Genomic DNA, 24,486 nt, shown 5'->3' on the forward strand with positions numbered 1-24,486 from the left:
AAAAAGATCAAGCAGACCCGCATATGTCTTTACTCCCTGTGAAAACAAAAGTTGACATATTTTAATTTTTTATTCATTTTTATTTATTTTTTCCTAAATGTTTATTTATTTATTTTGAGAGGGGGCAGAGGGCAGAGAGAGAAGGAAAGAGAGACTCCCAAGCAGAGCCTGACATGGGGCTCGATCCCATGAACCGTGAGATCGTGACCAGAGCCAAGATCAAGAGTCAGATGCTTAACCAACTGAGACACCCAGGCACCCCCAAAACTGACATCTTTTAAATGGAGCCGATAAAAATCCAGAGACCCAGTCACTTTTAGAAATTCTAGCATCCTAAAAAAGACACTAGATATGCAAAGGATTGTGCCAGTGACCAGGAGAAAAAATAGGCAGTGAAAATAGGCAAACGTTGTAGAGCTGGTATACAAGAGATTTTAAAACGGCTATCGTTAAGTATGTTCAAGGATTTAAAGAAAAATGACATAATGAGGAGGGAAAAGAAAGGTACAAAACTATCTTTAGGTTTGGAAAAGGCAATATCTGAAATTAAAACTTCACTAGATTGGCTTAACAGATTAGGCCCTGAGAAAGAAAAAAACAAATCAGAGAATTTGAAGGCGGTGCAATAAAATTGCCCAACCTGAAACATAGAGATGATACAAGTCTGACAAATGAAAAGACTCGTTGATCTGGGAAACAATATCAAACCATAACACAGGTAATGACAGAATTGAGGAAGAAGTCAGGCAAAAAGAAAAATCGAAGAAAGAGTACCTGGTCTTTTCTCAAATGGGATGAAAAATATAAACTACAGATCCATGAATCTTTCTCTGTCATAAGCAGGACAAACAGAGGGACAACCACAGCAAGGCGCATCTTAAGCAAACTGCTGAAAACCAGTGACAAAGCAGAAATCTGAAAAGCAGCCAGAGAAACTGCTTTTCATTTGATTGCATTCAGGACCACAAAGCTAAGAATGGTTCAGAGACAATGCAAGCCAGAAGACAACGAAGCTAACTGCCAACTTAAAGTTGTAGAAGTAAAAATATTTCTCAAAAATGAAGGCAAAGTGAAGGCAACTTTTTTTTTTCCAGACAAAAACAGAGAGAGTTTAATGCTGCAGGATTAGCAACACCCAAGAAAAATTACAAGATGTTCTTTGGGATGACAGAATGTGCAACCAGATGGAAACTCAGGTCTACACACAAAAAATGAAGACCGCAGCAAATGTGGGGCATGTTAGTAAATGTTCATATTTAAAATATACACATCACAGATAATATAGGATAGACATCAAAATATAATTGACAGATTAAAGTAAAAATGATCACAATGTAGTCTGAGAAATAATTTCTATAAAATAAAATAAAGTGCATAGTAATACAAGAGACGGGAGAGGAGAAATGGAAGTGTTTTATTGTGTGTAATGTTTTTACATTGTATGTGAAGTGAATTTAGTGGAAAGGAGGACATGAGAAATTAAAGATGCTTATTGTAGACTCTAGAGCTGCCACTGAAAAAGAAGCGAAGGTGGGGCGCCTGAGTGGCTCAATCGCCTGAGTGGCTCAATCGGTTAAGCTCCTGTCTCTCTTTTTTTTTTTTTTTTAATTTTTTTTTCAACGTTTATTTATTTTTGGGACAGAGAGAGACAGAGCATGAACGGGGGGAGGTCAGAGAGAGAGAGGGAGACACAGAATCAAAAACAGGCTCCAGGCTCTGAGCCATCAGCCCAGAGCCCGACGCGGGGCTCAAACTCACGGACCGCGAGATCGTGACCTGGCTGAAGTCGGACGCTTAACCGACTGCGCCACCCAGGCGCCCCTAAGCTCCTGTCTCTTGATCTTGGCTCAGGACAAGATCTCAAGGGTAGTGGTATCAAGCCCTGTGTCCAGCTCTATGCTGACAGTGCAGAGCCTGCTTAGGATTCTCTCCCTCTCTCTTTCTCTCTCTCCGTCTCCCTCTGCCCCTCCACCCCCGATGCTCTTCCTCTCTCAAAATAAATAAATAAACTTAAAGTGTCTTTTTATATGAAATTTATTGTCAAATTGGTTTCCATACAACATCCTGTGCTCATCCCAACAGGTGCCCTCCTCAATACCCATCACCCCCCCTCCCCTCCCTCCCACCCCCCCCAACCAACCCTCAGTTTGTTATCAGTTTTTAAGAGTCTCTTATGCTTTGGCTCTCTCCCATTCTAACCTCTTTTTTTTTTTTTCCTTCCCCTCCCCCATGGGTTTCTGTTAAGTTTCTCAGGATCCACATAAGAGTGAAACCATATGGTATCTGTCTTTCTCTGTATGGCTTATTTCACTTAGCATCACACTCTCCAGTTCCATCCACGTTGCTATAAAGGGCCATATTTCATTCTTTCTCATTGCCACGTAGTACTCCATTGTGTGTATAAACCACAATTTCTTTATCCATTCATCAGTGGATGGACATTTAGGCTCTTTCCATAATTTGGCTATTGTTGAGAGTGCTGCTGTAAACATTGGGGTACAAGTGCCCCTATGCATCAGCACTCCTGTATCCCTTGGGTAAATTCCTAGCAGTGCTACTACTGGGTCATAGGGTAGGTCTATTTTTAATTTTTTGAGGAACCTCCACCCTGTTTTCCAGAGTGGCTGCACCAGTTTGCATTCCCACCAACAGTGCAAGAGGGTTCCCGTTTTTCCACATCCTCTCCAGCATCTATAGTCTCCTGATTTGTTCATTTTGGCCACTCTGACTGGCGTGAGGTGATATCTGAGTGTGGTTTTGATTTGTATTTCCCTGATGAGGAGCGACGCTGAACATCTTTTCATGTGCCTGTTGGCCATTCGGATGTCTTCTTTAGAGAAGTGTCTATTCATGTTTTCTGCCCATTTCTTCACTGGGTTATTTGTTTTTCAGGTGTGGAGTTTGGCGAGCTCTTTATAGATTTTGGATACTAGCCCTTTGTCCGATATGTCATTTGCAAATATCTTTTCCCATTCCGTTGGTTGCCTTTTAGTTTTGTTGGTTGTTTCCTTTGCTGTGCAGAAGCTTGTTATCTTCATAAGGTCCCAGTAGTTCATTTTTGCTTTTAATTCCCTTGCCTTTGGGGATGTGTCGAGTAAGAGATTGGTACAGCTGAGGTCAGAGAGGTCTTTTTCTGCTTTCTCCTCTAGGGTTTTGATGGTTTCCTGTCTCACATTCAGGTCCTTTATCCATTTTGAGTTTATATTTGTGAATGGTGTGAGAAAGTGGTCTAGTTTCAATCTTCTGCATGTTGCTGTCCAGTTCTCCCAGCACCATTTGTTAAAGAGACTGTCCTTTTTCCATTGGATGTTCTTTCCTGCTTTGTCAAAGATGAGTTGGCCATACGTTTGTGGGTCTAGTTCTGGGGTTTCTATTCTATTCCATTGGTCTATGTGTCTGTTTTTGTGCCAACACCATGCTGTCTTGATGATGACAGCTTTGTAGTAGAGGCTAAAGTCTGGGATTGTGATGCCTCCTGCTTTGGTCTTCTTCTTCTTCAAAATTCCTTTGGCTATTCGGGGCCTTTTGTGGTTCCATATGAATTTTAGGATTGCTTGTTCTAGTTTCGAGAAGAATGCTGGTGCAATTTTGATTTGGATTGCATTGAATGTGTAGATAGCTTTGCGTAGTATTGATATTTTGACAATATTTATTCTTCCAATCCATGAGCATGGAATGTTTTTCCATTTCTTTATATCTTCTTCAATTTCCTTCATAAGCTTTCTATAGTTTTCAGCGTACAGATCTTTTACATCTTTGGTTAGATTTATCCCTAGGTATTTTATGCTTCTTGGTGCAATTGTGAATGGGATCCGTTTCTTTGTTTGTCTTTCTGTTGCTTCATTATTAGTGTATAAGAATGCAACTGATTCCTGTACATTGATTTTGTATCCTGCGACTTTGCTGAATTCATGTATCAGTTCTAGCAGACTTTTGGTGGAGTCTATCGGATTTTCCATGTATGGTATCATGTCATCTGCAAAAAGTGAAAGCTTGACTTTATCTTTGCCAATTTTGATGCCTTTGATTTCCTTTTGTTGTCTGATTGCTGATGCTAGAACTTCCAACACTGTGTTAAACAACAGCCGTGAGAGTGGACATCCCTGTTGTGTTCCTGATCTCAGGGGAAAACTCTCAGTTTTTCCCCATTGAGGATGATGTTAGCTGTGGGCTTTTCATAAATGGCTTTTATGATCTTTAAGTATGTTCCTTCTATCCCGACTTTCTCAAGGGTTTTTATTAAGAAAGGTGCTGAATTTTGTCAAATGCCTTTTCTACATCGATTGACAGGATCATATGGTTCTTACCTTTTCTTTTATTAATGTGATGTATGACGTTGGTTGATTTGCGAATGTTGAACCAGCCCTGCATCCCAGGAATGAATCCCACTTGATCATGGTGAATAATTCTTTTTATATGCCATTGAATTCGATTTGCTAGTATCTTATTGAGAATTTTTGCATCCATATTCATCAGGGATATTGGCCGGTAGTTCTCTTTTTTTTACTGGGTCTCTGTCTGGTTTAGGAATCAAAGTAATACTGGCTTCATAGAATGAGTCTGGAAGTTTTCCTTCCCTTTCTATTTCTTGGAATAGCTTGAGAAGGATAGGTATTATCTCTGCTTTAAACGTCTGGTAGAACTCCCCTGGGAAGCCATCTGGTCCTGGACTCTTATTTGTTGGGAGATTTTTGATAACCGATTCAGTTTCTTTGCTGGTTATGGGTCTGTTCAAGGTTTCTATTTCCTCCTGACTGAGTTTTGGAAGAGTGTGGGTGTTTAGGAATTTGTCCATTTCTTCCAGGTTGTCCAGTTTTTTGGCATACAATTTTTCATAGTATTCCCTGATAATTGCATGTGTTTCTGAGGGATTGGTTGTAATAATTCCATTTTCATTCATGATTTTATCTATTTGGGTCATCTCCCTTTTCTTTTTGAGAAGCCTGGCTAGAGGTTTATCAATTTTGTTTATTTTTTCAAAAAACCAACTCTTGGTTTTGTTGATCTGCTCTACAGTTTTTTTAGATTCTATATTGTTTATTTCTGCTCTGATATTTATTATTTCTCTTCTTCTGCTGGGTTTAAGCTGCCTTTGCTGTTCTGCTTCTATTTCCTTTAGGTGTGCTGTTAGACTTTGTATTTGGGATTTTTCTTATTTCTTGAGATAGGCCTGGATTGCAATGTATTTTCCTCTCAGGACTGCCTTTGCTGCATCCCAGAACGTTTGGATTGTTGTATTTTCATTTTCGTTTGTTTCTGTATATTTTTTTAATTTCTTCTCTAATTGCCTGGTTGACCCACTCATTCTTTTTTTTTTTTTTTTTTTAATTTTTTTTTTCAACGTTTATTTATTTTGGGGACAGAGAGAGACAGCATGAACGGGGGAGGGGCACAGAGAGAGGGAGACACAGAATCGGAAACAGGCTCCAGGCTCTGAGCTATCAGCCCAGAGCCCGACGCGGGGCTCGAACTCACGGACCGCGAGATCGTGACCTGGCTGAAGTCGAACGCTTAACCGACTGCGCCACCCAGGCGCCCCCCCACTCATTCTTTAGTAGGGTGTTCTTTAACCTCCATGCTTTTGGAGGTTTTCCAGACTTTTTCCTGTGGTTGATTTCAAGCTTCATAGCATTGTGGTCTGAAAGTATGCATGGTATGATTTCAATTCTTGTATACTTATGAAGGGCTATTTTGTGACCCAGTATGTGATCTATCTTGGAGAATGTTCCATGTGCACTCAAGAAGAAAGTATACTCTGTTGCTTTGGGATGCAGAGTTCTAAATATATCTGTCAAGTCCATCTGATCCAATGTATCATTCAGGGCCCTTGTTTCTTTATTGACCATGTGTCTAGATGATCTATCCATTGCTATAAGTGGAGTGTTAAAGTCCCCTGCAATTATCACATTCTTATCAATAAGGTTGCTTATGTTTGTGAGTAATTGTTTTATATATTTGGGGGCTCCCGTATTTGGTGCATAGACATTTATAATTGTTAGCTCTTCCTGATGGATAGACCCTGTGATTATTATATAATGCCCTTCTTCATCTCTTGTTACAGCCTTTAATTTAAAGTCTAGTGTGTCTGATATAAGTATGGCTACTCCAGCTTTCTTTTGACTTCCAGTGGCATGATAAATAGTTCTCCATCCCCTCACTCTCAATCTGAAGGTGTCCTCAGGTCTAAAATGAGTCTCTTGTAGACAGCAAATAGATGGGTCTTGTTTTTTTATCCATTCTGATACCCTATGTCTTTTGGTTGGCTCATTTAGTCCATTTACATTCAGTGTTGTAGAAAGATACGGGTTTAGCGTCATTGTGATCTCTGTATGTTTTATGCTTGTAGCGATGTCTCTGGTACTTTGTCTCACAGGAGCCCCCTTAGGATCTCTCGTAGGGCTGGTTTAGTGGTGACAAATTCCTTCAGTTTTTGTTTGTTTGGGAAGACCTTTATCTCTCCTTCTATTCTAAATGACAGACTTGCTGGATAAAGGATTTTCAGCTGCATATTTTTTCTGTTCATCACATTGAAGATCTCCTGCCAATCCTTTCTGGCCTGCCAAGTTTCAGAAGAGAGATCAGTCACGAGTCTTATAGGTCTCCCTTTATATGTTAGGCACGTTTATCCCTCACTGCTTTCAGAATTTTCTCTTTATCCTTGTATTTTGCCAGTTTCGCTATGATATGTCATGCAGAAGATCGATTCAGGTTACGTCTGAAGGGAGTTCTCTGTGCCTCTTGGATTTCAATGTCTTTTTCCTTCCCCAGTTCAGGGAAGTTCTCAGCTATTATTTCTTCAAGTACACCTGCAGCACCTTTCCCTCTCTCTAAACCACAATTTCTTTATCCATTCATCAGTTAATGGACATTTAGGCTCTTTCTAGAATTTGGCAATTGTTGAAAGTGCTGCTATAAACATTGGGGTACAAGGGCCTCTCTGAAACTTAAAGTATTTTTAAAAAGAAACAAAATGGCATAGATAATAACCAGGAAAGGAGATAAAAAGAAACACTAAAAAACACTCATTTAATTCAAAAGGTGGCAGGGAAAGAAAGAAAGGACAGAATGAGATGAATAGTAAACTAACAGTTTGGTGGCAAAAGCATAGGAAAGGATATGCCAATGGTAACATAAAAAATCTGGAACAGACATATTAATTCAGACAATGTAGACTGCAGGACAAGGACTATTGTTGGATAAATGGCTAATGAAATCATAAGACATAAATTTCCCAAGTGTTTATTACAAACATGAAACTACTGAAAACAGGATAGACAAATGCACAATTGTAGCTGAAGATTTTACCACTTCTAAAAAAATTTTTTAACGTTTATATTTATTTTTGAGACAGAGACCGACAGAGCATGAGCAGGGAAGGGGCAGAGAGAGAGAGAGGGAGACACAGGATCTGAAGCAGGATCCAGGCTCTGAGCTGTCAGCACAGAGCCTGAGGCAGGGCTTGAACCCACAAACTGTGAGATCATGACCTGAGCCAAAGTCAGATGCTCAACCGACTGAGCCACCCAGGCGCCCCAAGATTTTACCACTTCTAAGTAGTTGATATGGTAATTGGACAGAAAATCCATAAGTCCATAGAAGGCTGGAACAGCACCACACAGACATGACCTAATTGGCATTTCGAGAACACTACACTCAAAGATAAAAAAAAAACAAAAAAAAAAGTTTTATTTGTAAGTGCACAAAGACCACTCACAAAGATGAAACATATTCTGGTCCATAAAACAAATTTCAATAAAATAAAAAAAATATCTACAGAACATGCTCTCTCAGTACAACAGAATTAAATTAAGACTCGGTAACAACGATTTACCTAGAAGAACACCAAATATTTGGAAATTAACATAATTCAGAATAACCCACATGTCAAAACATTAGGAAATATTTTGTACTGTGTGATAGTGAAGACACAACATATTGAAATTTGTAGCATGCACTTTAACAATAAATTATAACATAGGAAAAAGATCCAGGTGACCATAGGTTTGGTGATGACTTTTTATATACAGTACCAAAAGAACAATGCATGAAATAAATGAACAAGTTGGATGTCATTAAAATTAAAAAATTCTGCTCTGTGAAGGTTATCATCTAGAGAACAAAACAGGCCATAAACTGGGAGAAAATATTTCTGAAACACACAGCTGATAAAGGATTGGTATCCAAAACATAGGAAGAACTCTTAAAACTCAACAATATTTTGGGTTTCACCCAATGAAAGCAAAAAAACTTAATTTGAAAAGGTATATGCGCCTTTATGTTAATTGCAGTATTATTTACTCTAGCCAAGATAGGAAAGCAACCTGTGTTCATCAATAGATATATGGATAATGAAGATTGGTATATACACAGTGGAATATTACTCAGCCATAAAAAACCCCATGAAATCTAGCCATTTAGGAGAGCATGGATGGATCTCGAAGGTATTATCCTAAGTGAAATAAGTCAGAGAGAGAAAGATAAATAGCATATTCTGTCACTTATATGTGGAATCTAAAAACAAAGCAAAGCAAATAAAAAGTAAATAGAAAACAAAACAAATGAACAAGCAAAACAAAACGGACTCAGAAACACAGAGAGCAAACTGGTGTTGCCACAATTTAAGGGGATTAAAAGGTACAAACTTCCAGTTACAAAGAAGTCGCAGGGATAGAAAGCATGGCATAGTAAATATAGTCAATAATATTGTAGTAACTTTGTATGAGGACAGATGGTGACTACCCATATATCATGGTGAGCACTGCATAATATGTAGAATTGTCAAATTACTATGTTATACACCAGAAATCAATATAACGTTGAGTAAAAAAGAAATGCAACAATAAGAAAACAAATACCCAGTTAAAAAAGGGGTGAAAGACCTGAACAGACAACTCACCAAAGAAGATATATAGACAGCGAATGAGCATATGAAAAGGTGCTCACCATCACACGTCATTAGGAATTTCAAATTATAACAGCAACGAAATATGACTATACACCTATTAGAAAGGCTAAAATCCAAAGCACGGACAACATCAAATGTTGTATGTGGAAGAAGAGGACCTCTCATTCACTTGCTGGTGGGAATCTTTAATGGTCCAGCCACTTTGAAAGACAGTTTGGCAGTTTCTTACAAAACTACATGTACCCTTACCATGTGATCTATCAATTATGTTTCTAGTTATTTAGCCATATGAGTTGCAAACTTATATCTACATAAAAACCCGCACATATATGTTTATAGTCACTTATTCATAATAAACAAAATTTGAAAGCATCCAAGATGTCCTTCAGCAGAGGAATGGATAAACTGTAACATACCCACACAATGGAATATTTTTCAGTGATTAAAAAAAAATTTATGTCACAAAAGACAGGGAGAAAACTTAAATACGTTTTTCTAAGTGAAAGAAGCCAAAACGAAAAGGCTACCTACTATATGATTCCAATTACACCGAATCCTAAAAAGGGCAACAGTACAGAGTAAAAAGATCAGTGGTTACCAGGTGCTTTGAAAGGGACAGGCGTGGGATGAAAAGACAGAGCACAGGGGATGTTTAGGGCAGTGAAATTATTCTCTACGATACTCTAGTGGTGGATACATGCCGTTGAGCATTTGTCAATACCCACAGAATATACAACACAAAAGGTGAAACCTAATGCAAACTGTGGACTCTAATGAACAATAGTGTGTTAATATTGGTTCATCAATTGTAACATATGTACCACACTAATGCAATATGTTAATAATAGGGCAAAATAGGGAGGAGGTGATAAGGGCATATATGAGAACTCTGTATTTTCTGTTCATACTGATGTAAACCCAAAATTAATCTAAAAACTAAGTCTATTAGTTTAAAAAAATGCTAAGAGAAAAATTAAATACTTCTATTAGAAAAGAGGAAAGGTCACAAAACAGTGATCTAAACTTCGATCTTGAGACCCCAGGAAGGAAAAGCAAAGTAAACCCAAAATACATAGAGGAAAGGGAATAATAAAGATAACAGCAGAAATCAGTGAAACGTATAAGAATCAAATAAAGAAGATAAATGAAAGCAAAATGCTTTCTTTTAAGACATTCTGATTGATAAACCTCAAGCTAGACTAATCAGGAAAGGAAGAAGGAAATAATACATTATCATTATCAAAAGTGATTGAGAGAACATCATTTGATACACTATGGAATTGAAATGCAATTAAGGGAATATTATGAATTGCTTCATGCCAACAGATCTGAAATTCAGTTGAAATTGGAAAATTCTCTGAAAGAGACAAATTGACAAAACAAATACTTTCTAAATTAAAGTGAATAAATTTGTAAGCACAGGCCTTCCTCCAAAGAGTTTTTTTAGTTCAGATGATTTCACTGGTGAAAACTTGCAAGGTTTTAAAGGAGAAATAATATAAATTTTACATACACTCTTTAAAAAAAAAAAAGAGGGTAAGAAAAACTGTCCAACCAATTTTATGAGGCCAGCATTATCTTGATATTCAAATCAGACAAAGTAACTGCAAAAAAAACCCCATAAACAAACCTTAGCAAATCAACTCCAGAAATACATAAAAAGTAAGGCACATTATGAGTGGGTAGATTTCATTCCAGGAATGTAAGTTTGGTTTAAAATTCAAAAGGCAGTTAATGTAATTTACCATATTAACAGGATAAACGGGAAAAGAAATAAAAGCATGTCAACAGATGCGGATAAAGCATTTGACAAAATTCCGTATCCATTCATCGTCAAAATTTTTGCACAACTAGAGATAGATAAGAATTTTCTCAACGTGAGACAGGGCATCCATGAAAAACCCACAGCTAACATCGTATCATATGTCTAGATCTGGAATTAGCAAGGATATCTTTCAGCGCTTTTATTTAAAATTGTACTGGAGATCTAAGCCATTGCAATGAGCCAAGAAAGAGAAATAAAGGGCTCACAGAGCGTAAAAGAGCAAGTCAAACAGTGTCTACAGTCAACGTGATATTTTTTACCAAGGAAAATCCCAAGGCATCTAAAAACTATTATTAGATCTAATAAGTGAATTTATCGAGGTTGAGGAATATAAGATCAACATTCAAAAATTAATTGCTTCTCTGTGTGCTAGCAGTAAACAATTTGAAATCAGTTACAATAGAATAAAATATGCAAAATTTTTAAAAATATGCAATAATTAAGAATAAGTTGAATAGGGGCACCTGGTCGGTTAAGCTCAGTTGGTTAAGCATCCAACTTTGGCTCAGGCCATGATCTCATGGTGGGGTGGGTTCAAACCCCGAGTCAGGCTCTGTGCTGACAGCTCAGAGCCTGGAGCCTGCTTCGGATTCTGGGTCTCCCCCGCTCTCTCTGCCCCTCTCCCACTTGTGCTCACTCTATCTCTCAAAAATAAATAAATAAACACTTAAAAAAGTTCCATTAAAAAAAAAAAAAAGAGTTAGTTGAACATAAGATGTTCAAGACTGTCATGCTGAACTATCTAATATTACTGAGTGGAATTAAGTATTGCCAACATCAAGAAATGGAATGATATATGATGTTCACGAATTGGAAGTCTCAATATTGTTAAATGTCCATTATTCCAAAACTGATCTCTGGATTTCAGTGCAAGTCCAATCAAATTCTCTGCGGGCTTAGTTGTAAAAATGAACAAGCTGATTCTAAAATGTATATTAAAATGTAAAAATCGGTTAGAATCCCAAATTTTTGAAAAAGGAGGAGTTCCAGTATCCTACAGTCAACTGTATATAGTTATGCAACTATAAAATTGCAGTTTGATAGTGTGACATTAGCATATGGCCAAACATATATATCAATGGAATATAACAATCTATAAATAGTTCTTCATGTGTATGGTCTATAGGTTTTCATCAAAGGTAATTTAATGGGGGTGGATGGAAAGGAATGGAAAGATTTTCAAAAGTAGTAATAGAACACCTTGATATCTATATGGAAAAAGGATAATCCTTAACCCCCACCTCATACCATTTGTAAAAAGTAACTTGAAAGGCAACAGAGAACCGGATGTAAGATCCAAAGCTGTTTAGCTTCTAGATGAATAAACTAAGATTGTTTTCTGTTTAGCTACTGCTATGGAACAAACCACCCACAAACAGTGGCTTCAAACAATTTTCCACTGTGCCCACAAGTTTGCAGTTTGGGCAGGATGGCTCATCTCTCCTTCACACATCAGGCTGGGATTACTGAACTGGACTAGAGTATCCCATGGCCAGTTGATGGTAACTATCAGTGAGGAACTCGACCACAGGTGACATCTAGTGGCCTCTGTCCCAACCCAGGGGCTTCTCCAAGGGCTGCTTCAGCTTTCTTCCATAGTGAGTGGATTTCAAAAGCCATTATTCAAAGAGACAGGAAGTGGATATTTGCTAGCTCCTTAAGGCCTGAGCCACGCAGAACTTCTGACATACTGTATGCGCCAAGCAGTAATAGAGCCAGTGCAGATTCAAGGAGAGGAAATACAGGCTCTGCCTGTTGATCGGAGGGAAGTCAAAGAATTTGCTCACATTTATACTACTGCAAATGAGCACAAATGTCTCATAGAAGACACAAAAGGCACTAATGGTATAAAGGCAATTTGATAAATTGTACCTTCTTGAAGTTAAAAATGTCTTCACTTCCCGCAAGGTCATTAAGAAAATCAAAGGGAGTGACATCTCCAACATGGTGAAATAGGTCGTTCCTGGGTTCAGTCTCCCTCACGAGAACAAGTAACAACTATTCAAGAGTAAGACACCACTGACAGAACACTTGAACATGGGAATGAGGCTAAACGCCCCCCACCCCCCCCACCCCCCCCCCCCCCGCATCACAGAGGCCAAGACAAGACTGCACTGGGAGGGTACAGAAGTGACTACGTTGACCACATTCCCCTCCCCCAGACCAGCATAACACTGCCCCTTAGGGAGAGGAACCTCCAGTTCCTCCAGTGGGAAAAGAGAACTCAGCAGGGGAGATCAACCAGCATCTGCTGCATTGGCATTACTCTGTGGGAGTCCCCATTCTGATCTCACGCCATGGGGTTTGCAGGGAATCTGTGGGGGCTCACCACTGGGAGTCTGACTCTCACAGAAAAGGGAGGAAGGGCTTGCCGAAACCAGCACGTGGATCTTAGCAGACTGAGTTCACACACACAGCGCCCAAGTGGTGATCCCAATCAGCGATTTTGCTCATCTACAAGAACCAAATTAGGGACATATTCTGGCCAGGACACTTAGTGGGGTGCAGATCTGCCTGATTTAGATCCCCTAACCAGGAGTTCTGCAGGCCCAAGTGCCTGGTTTCCCATGCCCCCCACCCCCCAAATGCTGAATCACACTCTACCAATGGAGTATCTCCTGGGCCCATCTGACCATAAGGGCTGGTGACAACTCCTGAAATCTGTGTGGCCCAGCAGTCCTCCAATGGTCTTTTTTACAGTAGTAGAAAAAATGATCCTGCACTTTCTGTAAGAACACAAAGGTCCCGAATAACCAGAAATTCAGAGAAATAAATACAAAGCAGGAGGTATTACACTTCCTGATTTCAAGGTATACTATATAGCTATAGTCATCCAAAGTAACATGTGGGCCTATCAAACTAAAATACTTCTGCATGGCAAAAACTAAATGATCAACAAGGTGAAAAGACAACCTTTGGATTGGGAACAAACCGTTAAAGCACTCATACAACTCAATAGCAAAAAACCCAAACAACCTAATTAAAAATGGGCAAAGGACCTGAATAGACATTTCGCTAAAGAAAATATATAAAAGTGAACAAGTCAATGTAAAGATGCCTAATATCATTAATCATCAGGGAACTGCAAATTAAAACCACAGTGAGATACCACCTCTCACCTGTTTGGAACACACATCATCAAAAAGACAAAAGATCACAAATGCCTGCATGGATTTAGAGAAAAAAGGAATCCTTGTACACTGTTGGTCGGCATGTAAATTGGTACTGCCACTGGGGGTAACAGTATGGAGGATCCTCAAAAATTAAAAATAGAGCTACCATATGATCCAGCCTTTTTACCTCTGAGAATATATCTGAAAAAAATGAAGACATTATCTCAAAAAGATGCTTGGCCCCCATGTTCACAGCAGCATTATTTGCAACAGCCAAGCCATGGTGAACTGATAAAGAAGCTGGTATATATATCCATAATGGCTGCATAATATTTCATTGTATATTAGTCATAAAATAATCAAGAAGTCCTACCATCTGTAATAACATGGATGGACCTTGATGGCGTTATTCTAAGTGCAGTAAGTCAGACAATGATAGACACTATGTGATCTCACTTTTATGTAGAACCTAAAATCAAACAAACACCCACTCCTGAAAAGAAAGCCAAAAAACAGCAGCAGGAACAACAACAAGAACAACACAAACTCACACAAAAAAAGAGATCTGACTTGTGATTATCGGAAATGGAGGGTTGGGGATGGGTGAGAGAATTTGTAGGAAGTTGGCCAAAATGTACAAACTTCCAGTTATCAGATGAGTAAGTCCTAGCGATGTAACGTAGCGCATGACGACTACAGCTAAGAATGCTGTATGATAGATAGGATGGTTGTTAAGAAAGTAAATCCTAAGGGTTCTCGTCACAGGGAGAATTGTTCAATTTTTTTTCTTTTCATTGTATTTATATGAGAAGGTAGAAATTAGCAGAATCTGTCGTGATCATTTCACAATATATGTGCAGCAAACCATCGTGCTATATGCCTTACAACTTATACAGTGATGTATGCCAATAATTTTTCAAAAATAAAGAAATAAATTAATTTCTCAAAAAAAGAAAATATACAAGCATTATACTCAGATTTTTTTTTTTGTTAAAAAAAGAAAGAAAAAAGGGTAAATGAAAATCTGGGAGTAAACATTCAAAATACATATATCCAATGAAGGACTTGTATCTGGAATATATGAAGAACGTTTATAATTCAATAATATAATGCTAAATAATAACAGATTCTTCACAAAAGAATATGTATGAATGGCCAATGAGTACATGTAATGAAGCTCTAAATCACTAGCAATCAGGGAAATAAAAATTAAAACCACAATGAAATAGCATTGCACATTCACTAGAATGGGTAGAATTTAAAATACTGGCAATAATAATTGTTGGTGAAGAGGGGCAGTGACAGGAATGCTCACACACCCCTAGTGGAAGTGTATAATATGATAGCTGTTTCTAAAAATTATAAAAATGTGTGTGTATAAAAGATAAAATCCATGTAATATCCCATTAAAAATAATTTTTAGAAGTAGAAGAGAATATATGATGGGAGAACTGGAAGACAAGAAAACTAATATGTACTTATCTGCAAAGAATTTTGTAGGAAGCTTAGGAGGAGATAAACCCAGCACCCATTGTAAGAACCTATTGTCAGGCAAGTAGTATCCAAAGAATATCATCCCCAATCCCTGTGTGCACAGGGACTTCTCTCTCCCATTGCTTTCTTTTCCTGTCTCTAGCCTGACTCAATGACTCAGCAAAACAGTGTTTCCAAAATCTTACCTCCTTCTGTGCCATTGGTGTATCATATATTGATGCACCATATGACAGCATATAACACATATGACATATAATATGCTAATGGTTGGTGATGGCTACTTGTGTTCTTTGTCCCAGGACTGTTTGCATTTTAACAAACAATGCCATGGGCATTAAAAAAAATAACAACATATGTCTTTCAAAAGAAATTTTCCATTATTTTCGTAAATCCACGGGGATGACATCTTGGCGTTGAGTATGGGGGTGGTTGTAAAACCTTCCTGACATTTCTTTTGTGTGCTATGAAAGTGATCAGATATTCTAACTATGAGCATGACTTCACGTGCTTGAGAGAATTATAAATCTCACAGTGAGAAAGGACCATCAAGAGATGGTCCAGAGATGGACTTTGAGAAAAGTAGTAGGATATGATAAGGTTCTAGAACCTAGGACCAAATCTAGTAAAGAAATACATTTTAGGTCCATTTTAACCCATTCAAGACAACTAGTGTTAAAACCACATTCACAGGAAAAAATAAACCACTTAGAGCACTATTTCTTCTTAGTCTATCCTATATTATTTAGTCCTTATTCGAAAGTCACCTAGCTTCGTGAATTTTGCAGTTTTAAACTTTTAAATAAGTGTTGATGGTCTTCCCAACCTCGCTATTGTTTTGGAGAAAAATGGGGAACCAATGCACATAATTTATTGGCACAGAAATGCATGCATGGTTCTAGGATGCTGACCATAATATTTCAAAAGACATCGAGGTAGCTAAAACTTCTGCCATTATATATGATCTCATCACCATTTATGCACTTGTCATTTCTTCTTTACCGTTCTACGATATGCCCGTGCCAGGCACTGTGGTAAGCACCGGAAATATAGGTGGATAAGGTAAGATCTCTGTCTTCAGTGAGTTGACATGTAATGCATGGCAATGTCAATGTTATCATTGGAATAGGCACAAACTGAACACAACGGATGTGAGGTACCCAGTGGAAGGTTTTGTAGTGAAGATGTTTAAAGTATAAGCTAGAGAACTTCAAACAGAAAAGGAAAGAGGAGGATTTTCAATGCAAGAGTAGAGCAGATCAAGTTTAGTTTCTGACAATTTCCGTGTCAACCATTAAGAATGGCTTATGTGTTCACTCGCAAAACGGGTGAAGATTTGCTGGCATTGAAAAAAGATACAGTTTTTATAAAGTTACAGTTTTTACATTTCCATCTGTAGGATTACGTTACGTAGGGCAAATAACATTTGGGGGTCTCAGTTTTTTCATATTTCAGTCACTAGGGCAGATAAATTTTTAGCACAGAGTGATTGGTGCTCAGTAGGTGGTGAATATGGAATGTGTCTATCACCTTTTCAGGCTAAAACAACAACAACAACAACGACAACAACCATCTCCTAACTATTTAAAACATGGTAAGCAATTTCCTCTAAGATGGAAACTTTAGAGAAGACTGACGTACTGATTTGGGGAAAAAAAAAATAAAAACAAACCTAACCCTTGAAATAACTCTTTCACTTAGGCAAATAAAAACTAAGTTCCCACTTGTTCTCATAGAAGACCTGACCCAATGAAATACTCCAAATATTAATGATTCATTCTGAAAAGGGGAGTATTTTGTAAAGAAACACAAAATGCATATCTCTTTTAATTTGTCCACATTTTTGTAGGTCATATTCGTGCTGGGATACTTTCCCCTACATTGAGTTTTGTAAGTTCCTTAAGGAACATGTGGTTCACCATAACTGATCTTAGTGCCATTTTGTTTCAGAGGACATACAAGCGGGGATGGAGAAAATTCTGAGAAGGACTTGAATGGGTTGACAAGACAATAGGTGAAGGAAGACTTCAAAAAGGGAACTGATCTAGAATTTTCTCGGCATAATGTGGAATGCATTGTGAAACTACAGACTTGGTTTCATTTGCGATTCAGTAACTACAACCTTGTAGCAGGGTGTCTACCTTGTAGCAGGGTGGTTCATTTTCATTTGAAATGAGAGAAAAGGATTTATACTTACAACCTTAAACAATAACTAATTTTGAAAGGATGCAATTGGTCAAACTCTGCGTTAAACACGCGGGGGGCCTTGGACCACCATGACTTGGTCATTAAAGTGAAGTCAGACCCCACAGACTGGTTAAATTTGTGCTATCTTTATTGTAGCTGGAAATAGCACTAATTACGTATATTATACATAATATGTAAATAATGGATTATCATTTGATATGGAATATACTGTGAACTATCGTTTTATATATGATGGTGAGTAAATGTCATTTTAATAATGATGATAAGGTAAAATTAGTTAAAACTTGGAGAAATCCAATGTTATTGGCAAAGACATTAGGTGTACTTTATTGTGTAAATCATTTAAAATTTTTATAGTTGACAAAATGATATCATTTTTGTGAGGACGGGCCAGATAGTTTACCTTAATCGTCGAAAAGGCAAAGCATTTGCTCGTGACACTATCCCATTATTCATGAGATAAGTTAACCTCAATTCTAAAACACTGAAGAGAGGGCAAAAGTACACGGAACCCTGTTGAAATTCATGCTTAATCTATTTATAAATTCAGTGCAAAAATCAGCATAGACACCTACTTAGACTTCAGAGGCATTTATTTCATCCAACTTAGGCGTGGTTAGTAAGATAAAAATAAAAAGTGATATAATAATGTTAGCAACAGCTGTGGGTTCTGAGTTTTATATCCAATTGACTTTGGATGGGATACCAGGAAGCATACATAACACTGAGATCATATAAAAATACACAGGATTAAGATCCTGAACAACGAAGTCCTATTCCAAGTTCCTGTCGTAATGTGTTTTATTGTCAACATTCATCTCTTCATCTTCCTCTTCCTTTTCTGTCGTCATCCATCCCAATACGTTAGCGGGTAACGTCCTTTGCAGCAGCCCATGGCTTCTACATTGACATTAACAACAGCACTTTGCAGTTGTCAAGCAGAACGCCGACCTCAATTTATATGCTTGGAAAGAGAGAAAGAATGAAACATTTAGCACTTATCAGGTGCCAGATTTTACAGCTTGTAAAAAACATATTTTCCCATTTGACACAGAAGTCTTCAGAGAGGTTCATTGCTCAATGACACAGAGCTGGTAAGTGCTGATAAATCAGAGATTTTAAAAAAGTCGTTTAGCCGGGGTGCCTGGGTGGCTCAGCCAGTTGAGCACCCGACTCTTGATTTTGGCTCAGGTCATGATCCCAGGGTGGTGCTGAGCTTGGAGCCTGCTTAAGATTCTCCCTCACACACACTCTCTCTCTCCCCTTCCCTCTGCCTCTCTTCCCTTCTCTCTCTCTCTCTCAGATAAATTTAAAAAAAAAAAAAGAAAGGAAAAAAGTCATCTGCCTAATTCTACAACCTGGGCATTGTCTTTTATATTACCCAGATTTCCATGTGATTTCAATGGCTAGATCAATACTAGCCATAGGACCATACTATCCTACATCTATCAATAGTGGCGAACAACGTTAGTCAGAAAGAAACTACAATAGTCCCCTCATCTGCGATTATGACCCATGGTCAACCATGGCCGGAAGCAGATGATCCTTCTGACGTACTTTCAAAAGGTCAACGGCAGCCTAACACTATGTCACAATGCCTACATCGTTCACCTCACTTCAGTTAATCATGTAGCCATCTTATCATCTCACATCATCACGAGAAAAAGGAGGAGGACAGTACAACGGGCTGTTGTGAAAGACCACATTCATATAACTTGTTTATGGTATTCTGTTATAGTATTTTATTACTAGTTACTGTTCATCTCTTGCCGTGCCTAATTGATAAATTCAACGTCCTCGTAAGTGTTCATAATTAAGAAAATACATGATCTATACAGGGTTTGGTACTATTGGCATCTTCGGACATCCACATGGGGGTTTTGGAACTTATGTCCTGTGGATAAGGGGGGGATCACTGTACGTGAAATAGCTTCAGCACCTGCTGTAAACTCATATGCTCAGAACTGCTTTGAAATGCAAGGAAGGACTATGCATTCTTAGAAGTAGAGTGTGAAGAGCGTCATGTCTCACATTGGAGACCGGCTCTGAGTGCAAATTCAATACTATAGATTAAGACTCAATGTACCAGGTGGGTTTTCGGTAGAGTATATGTAACTTTCCAGAGCATTTTCACCTATGTTATGTTTTAGTTCTCATAACAATCATGACACCTAGGTAGGACAATTTATTCGTTTCATTTCACCACTGACAATACCGGAGTTCAGTATTGTCTGACTTTGGATATCAGGAGAATGCAGGCCTCACAAAATTGGTTGGAGAGTTTTTCTTCCCCACGTTTTTAAGAGTATATGTAAAAATTTATATTATTTCTTCTTTAAAACCTTGCTAGTTTCCCCCAGTGAGGTCATCTGAACTGAGGCACACTTTGAAATCCAGAAGGTTATACATCCGATTAGTTAGCAGCTTTTCTCATATTTCCATACACGTTATTTCTATTACATTATAGAATTCTTATATTTATGGTTTGGGCATTAAATGGGAATAGGGTTTTTTGCTCTTTGCCCACCTTGTTGAAGAGAGATGGGAAGTTGGCGAAGATATGTTTGAACTGAGTAAACCTTTTTAGTTAACACAGAATTCTTTATCTTTATCCCTTTTTTTTTTTTAATCCCCACTGCCAAAAGAAGCTGACTGGTTGGCCCTGGGTATTTCTCTTAGCTAGTATTACCAGATCCTAATTTTGATCAGGAAGCATATATACCAATTTACTAAAATGAACCCAATAGAAGTATTACAGGAAGAAGGCACTGACATGTTGATGTAACTTATGTTACCTTTCTACCCTCCTTCCCTACTCTCCTGTTCATGAATCTCGCATTCAGTTCACATGCTCCCAATGCCCTGAAACTGCTTTGGACTTTCTCGCCTTTCTATGGTCATATTTTGTTGCCCTGAAATAGACTTCCTGCTTCTCGCTGCCTGTTGAAATCCCATCTGTCTTTGAGGTCCAGCTGAAATTTCATCTCTCTGAGAAAAACCTTGAGGCAACTAAAACCGGGAGTGAGTTTTGCCTCCTCTCGGCTGTCGGAGACCTTGGTTGTGCCGTCCGACGGTCACGTGTTGTCTGTTGCTGTTCATTATGTTTTCATTTTTAGTTCGTTTTTGAGGGCAGGGATCACACCTATTAAATTTTATCTCAGTGATAAGCAGAGTGGCACAGAGTGGAGGTTCAATAAACACTGTTCAAACTCTAGAGGAGAGTGATTAGTGAACAACTAATTTGGCCCAGATACATACAAGACCGGATTTCACCCATGAGCAGTGTTACCTCGCTTTAAGTATGGACAGCACCACCTGAACTAACAATGTTGCCGAATGGAAGTTCTTCCTGGACTGCTTGAGTACCATAATACTGACGGTTTGTTTTAGTCCAGTCATTGTATTCCACATGTGGGTACTTATAAAGCCCTCAAGATTTCCATTTTTATTTTTATTTTTATTTTTTTAAATTTTTTTTCAACGTTTATTTATTTTGGGGACAGAGAGAGACAGAGCATGAACGGGGGAGGGGCAGAGAGAGAGGGAGACACAGAATCGGAAACAGGCTCCAGGCTCTGAGCCATCAGCCCAGAGCCCGACGCGGGGCTCGAACTCACGGACCGCGAGATCGTGACCTGGCTGAAGTCGGACGCTTAACCGACTGCGCCACCCAGGCGCCCCAAGATTTCCATTTTTAAAAAGTAAGGTAAACTTTCCTCCTTTCTGTTTTTGTTAACACTATTTCTTTGCTCACTACATTTTTATTTCTTTTCCATCGAGTCCTAAAGCAATTGCCAGTTGAGCTCCTTGTCAAAACAATCACAAGTGGACTCAGTCTGAACTGATGAGCTTTTATGGGGTTTTTTGCAAATCCTCCTGGTGCGGATTTAAGACGTGAATATTTGAGGCTTTGTTTCACAGGAAATCGAAAAACTTGGCTCATAAACCTAGGGCTGAAAATTGAATTTGCTGCCAGTAAATAAAGGTAAACTCCCCACCTTCGCCTTATGGCCACCTCCCAGAATGTGAAATATAATATGTGTTTAAGATATGTTTGTTAGGTGAAGTGTAGAAACCTGAGATTTTGTAAGTGATTTATCGAACGTCACGTCTGCGGAAGATGTGACGTGCTCTCAAAATTCTTTTTCTTCGTTCTTATCTCTTTGTAGGTACATCTTAATAATGAAGCTTAGGCTGGAGGATAACAACCCACTTTTGACAGGTCACTCTAGGCATATGGAATGAAGCCAGTGGTTCAATTACCGAAGTGGAGATGTGTCTAATTAGACTCATTTCGCCTTCAAGGTCCTCAGTCATCTTAGATGACTTATGACGTATTGCAGTTGGAACCTCAGAGTTTCCAAAGGTTAAAAGCACTGATGATGTTCAATTAAAACTTCTCATGTTTTAAAAATTGAATAATACAAAAATTAAGCTTCTTACAACAACGCGGTAGCACTAACTTAGGAACTAAGCTGAGGAAGCTAATTTAAGCTTCCCAATAATCTTGAATCGGCTGCCTATTGGGGAAGAACCTGAAATTTACAAGTTCAATTAACAAATTAATACAAAGAAATTCCGAATTGTTTCTAATTCACCCTTGTTCCTAAGAAAAGCTAATTATTATGTGACACTTAGAGGACCTCTTTATTTTTGGAAAGCACTTTTATATGCCTTATCTCACTCAACACATTGTAATTGAATGTTGGGTCTTATGTATTAAAGTGGAAATGAAACAAGAACATTTTGTTTAGATTTGTAAGACCAAATGTTAAGCAACACATCAACTGGAAAGGATCTAACACATTGCTGTGGTGAAATTCTATGTGGATCCTCTCCTTTCATAAAGCAGAAGTTCACGTAGGCAATAGTCCAACACAAAGTTAGTTTATCCAAAACATGTTTAGAGGGGTCTTCTTTCATCGTTTAATTTAAGTAGGATTGATTAGTTTGCTGTAATGTGAATTCTAATGTCTTCGTAGCTTGGCATATTGCCACCCATGAAATGGTTCCTGATCAGCTGCCCTTCTTTTGGGTCAGTCATTCAAGGATCCAGTTTCCTTCCACCTGTGGCTTTGTCATCCTCTAAGGCCTCAGATCACTTTGGTGTATGGGTGAAAAAGAAGGCAAAGAAAGCCCATTTACTTCTTAACCGCATTGGCCTCATCATTTCTTCTCCCAGCCCATTATCAAGAACTAGAACATGTAGACATTCTGGGTATCCCAGAAGAAATCAGACTTGGTCAACAGCTAGCCCACATATGCCATATATTATATTATGTTGTATTATATTATATTATTTTATTTTATTTTATTATTTTTAAAAAAATACTTATTTTTGAGAGAGAGAGAGAGAGAGAGAGAGAGACAGAGTCTGAGCAGGGGAGGGGCAGAGAGAGAGAGGGAGACACAGAATCCGAAGCAGGCTCCAGGCTCTGAGCCGTCAGCACACAGCCTGATGTGGGGTTCGAACTCACAGACCATGAGATCATGACCTGAGCTGAAGTCAGATGCTTAACTGACTGAGCCACCCAGGTGCCCCTGCCATATTTTATTTTTGAGTTACTCAAAAAATATTTTTTATTCCACATATACCTCTTTTATGTACCGTCAGATATCTGAAACTTTCTCAAGTAGAATCAATTTTTGAAAATTTGACTTGAAATTATGGTTGGCAATGAGAACTACAGTCACAGAGGAAGATCAGAGACAGACATGATGCTAGGGGTGTATTGACGTAATGAAATATAAGACTATGACTTTGGCTCGACAAGGCAGGCCGACCCCCAAAGTTATTAAAGTGCTAGTAAAAAATTAAGACAAACCAACAAAGAGCAAACAAGAACAAAACAAAACAAAGCAAAATGGAATTATCTAACATAGGGCTTGGGTGGTGGACTGTTAGTCGCGAAGAGATTTCAACAGTTTTGTGGAAGATGGAAAGAAGGTAGAGGACACATGGCTGATAAAGTAGGGTGAAAAAATTGGGGTCTGAAATATTATGGACGTGATGGGGTCAGTGGAGGCAGGAGCAGCTCTCCTTTGCAGAGCTGTTGAACAGTGGTTTTCAAAGTGAGGTTCTCATACCCTCAGCATTATTGTCATATGAGCACTTGCTACAACAATGCTAACTCTCAAGCTCTGCTTAGACCTATTAAATCAGAAGCTCCAGGGGGGAGCAGTCTGACTTGCAGCACTGCTTAATAAAGAATTACACACTCTGACACTTATGAGTCCTGGCCACCTGCTAATGGCTCTAAAGTGAAGCCTGATGGTGGATTTTCTGCTTATGTAAACAGATCAATTAGCATGGGGTAGGCTTGGAATATTACAGGTAAAAGGCAAAGAAAAACTTGTACAAAAAACTGACCCTAGCAGAAATTAAGATAATTCAACTCTCAATCCGTGAAATAACTCAGTGCTCTCAGAGAGATTTAAGAAGATATCCTTTCTACAAATAATATCAGATGAACCTTGAAAAATTAGTAAGAGACAAAGAATTAGAGTTTTGCAATTAAAAACAGTAAAAGTGTATCAATTCCAATTTGTAATTGGAATATAAGTTTTGTGAAATTTTACTAGCTACAGAAAAACAGACAAGTAGAAAGAGAACATACATGAAAAAAAAATGAGAGACATAAAGGATGGAAACTGGAGGTAAACATTTGACTAAGAGGACATACAGAGAAAATAGAAGGGAACTATACAATAAATATTGAAAGAAATGTAAAGAGCTGACGTTTAAGAGCCTTCAGACGAAAAGGGTTCAGTGGGGAATATAGAACAGCACGAATTACAAAAAGATCTACACGTAGACAAATCACTTTGAAATTTTAGGCTGCTGAGGTAAAGGAAAGATTCCAGAAGCTCCCAGAGAGGAAAAACCAGATCACAATACAAAAGAATGTTAACTTCACATCTGCAATACTGAATCCTACAAGGAA

Source organism: Leopardus geoffroyi, chromosome B1 (assembly GCF_018350155.1).
Source record: "Leopardus geoffroyi isolate Oge1 chromosome B1, O.geoffroyi_Oge1_pat1.0, whole genome shotgun sequence".
Taxonomy (NCBI): domain Eukaryota; kingdom Metazoa; phylum Chordata; class Mammalia; order Carnivora; family Felidae; genus Leopardus; species Leopardus geoffroyi.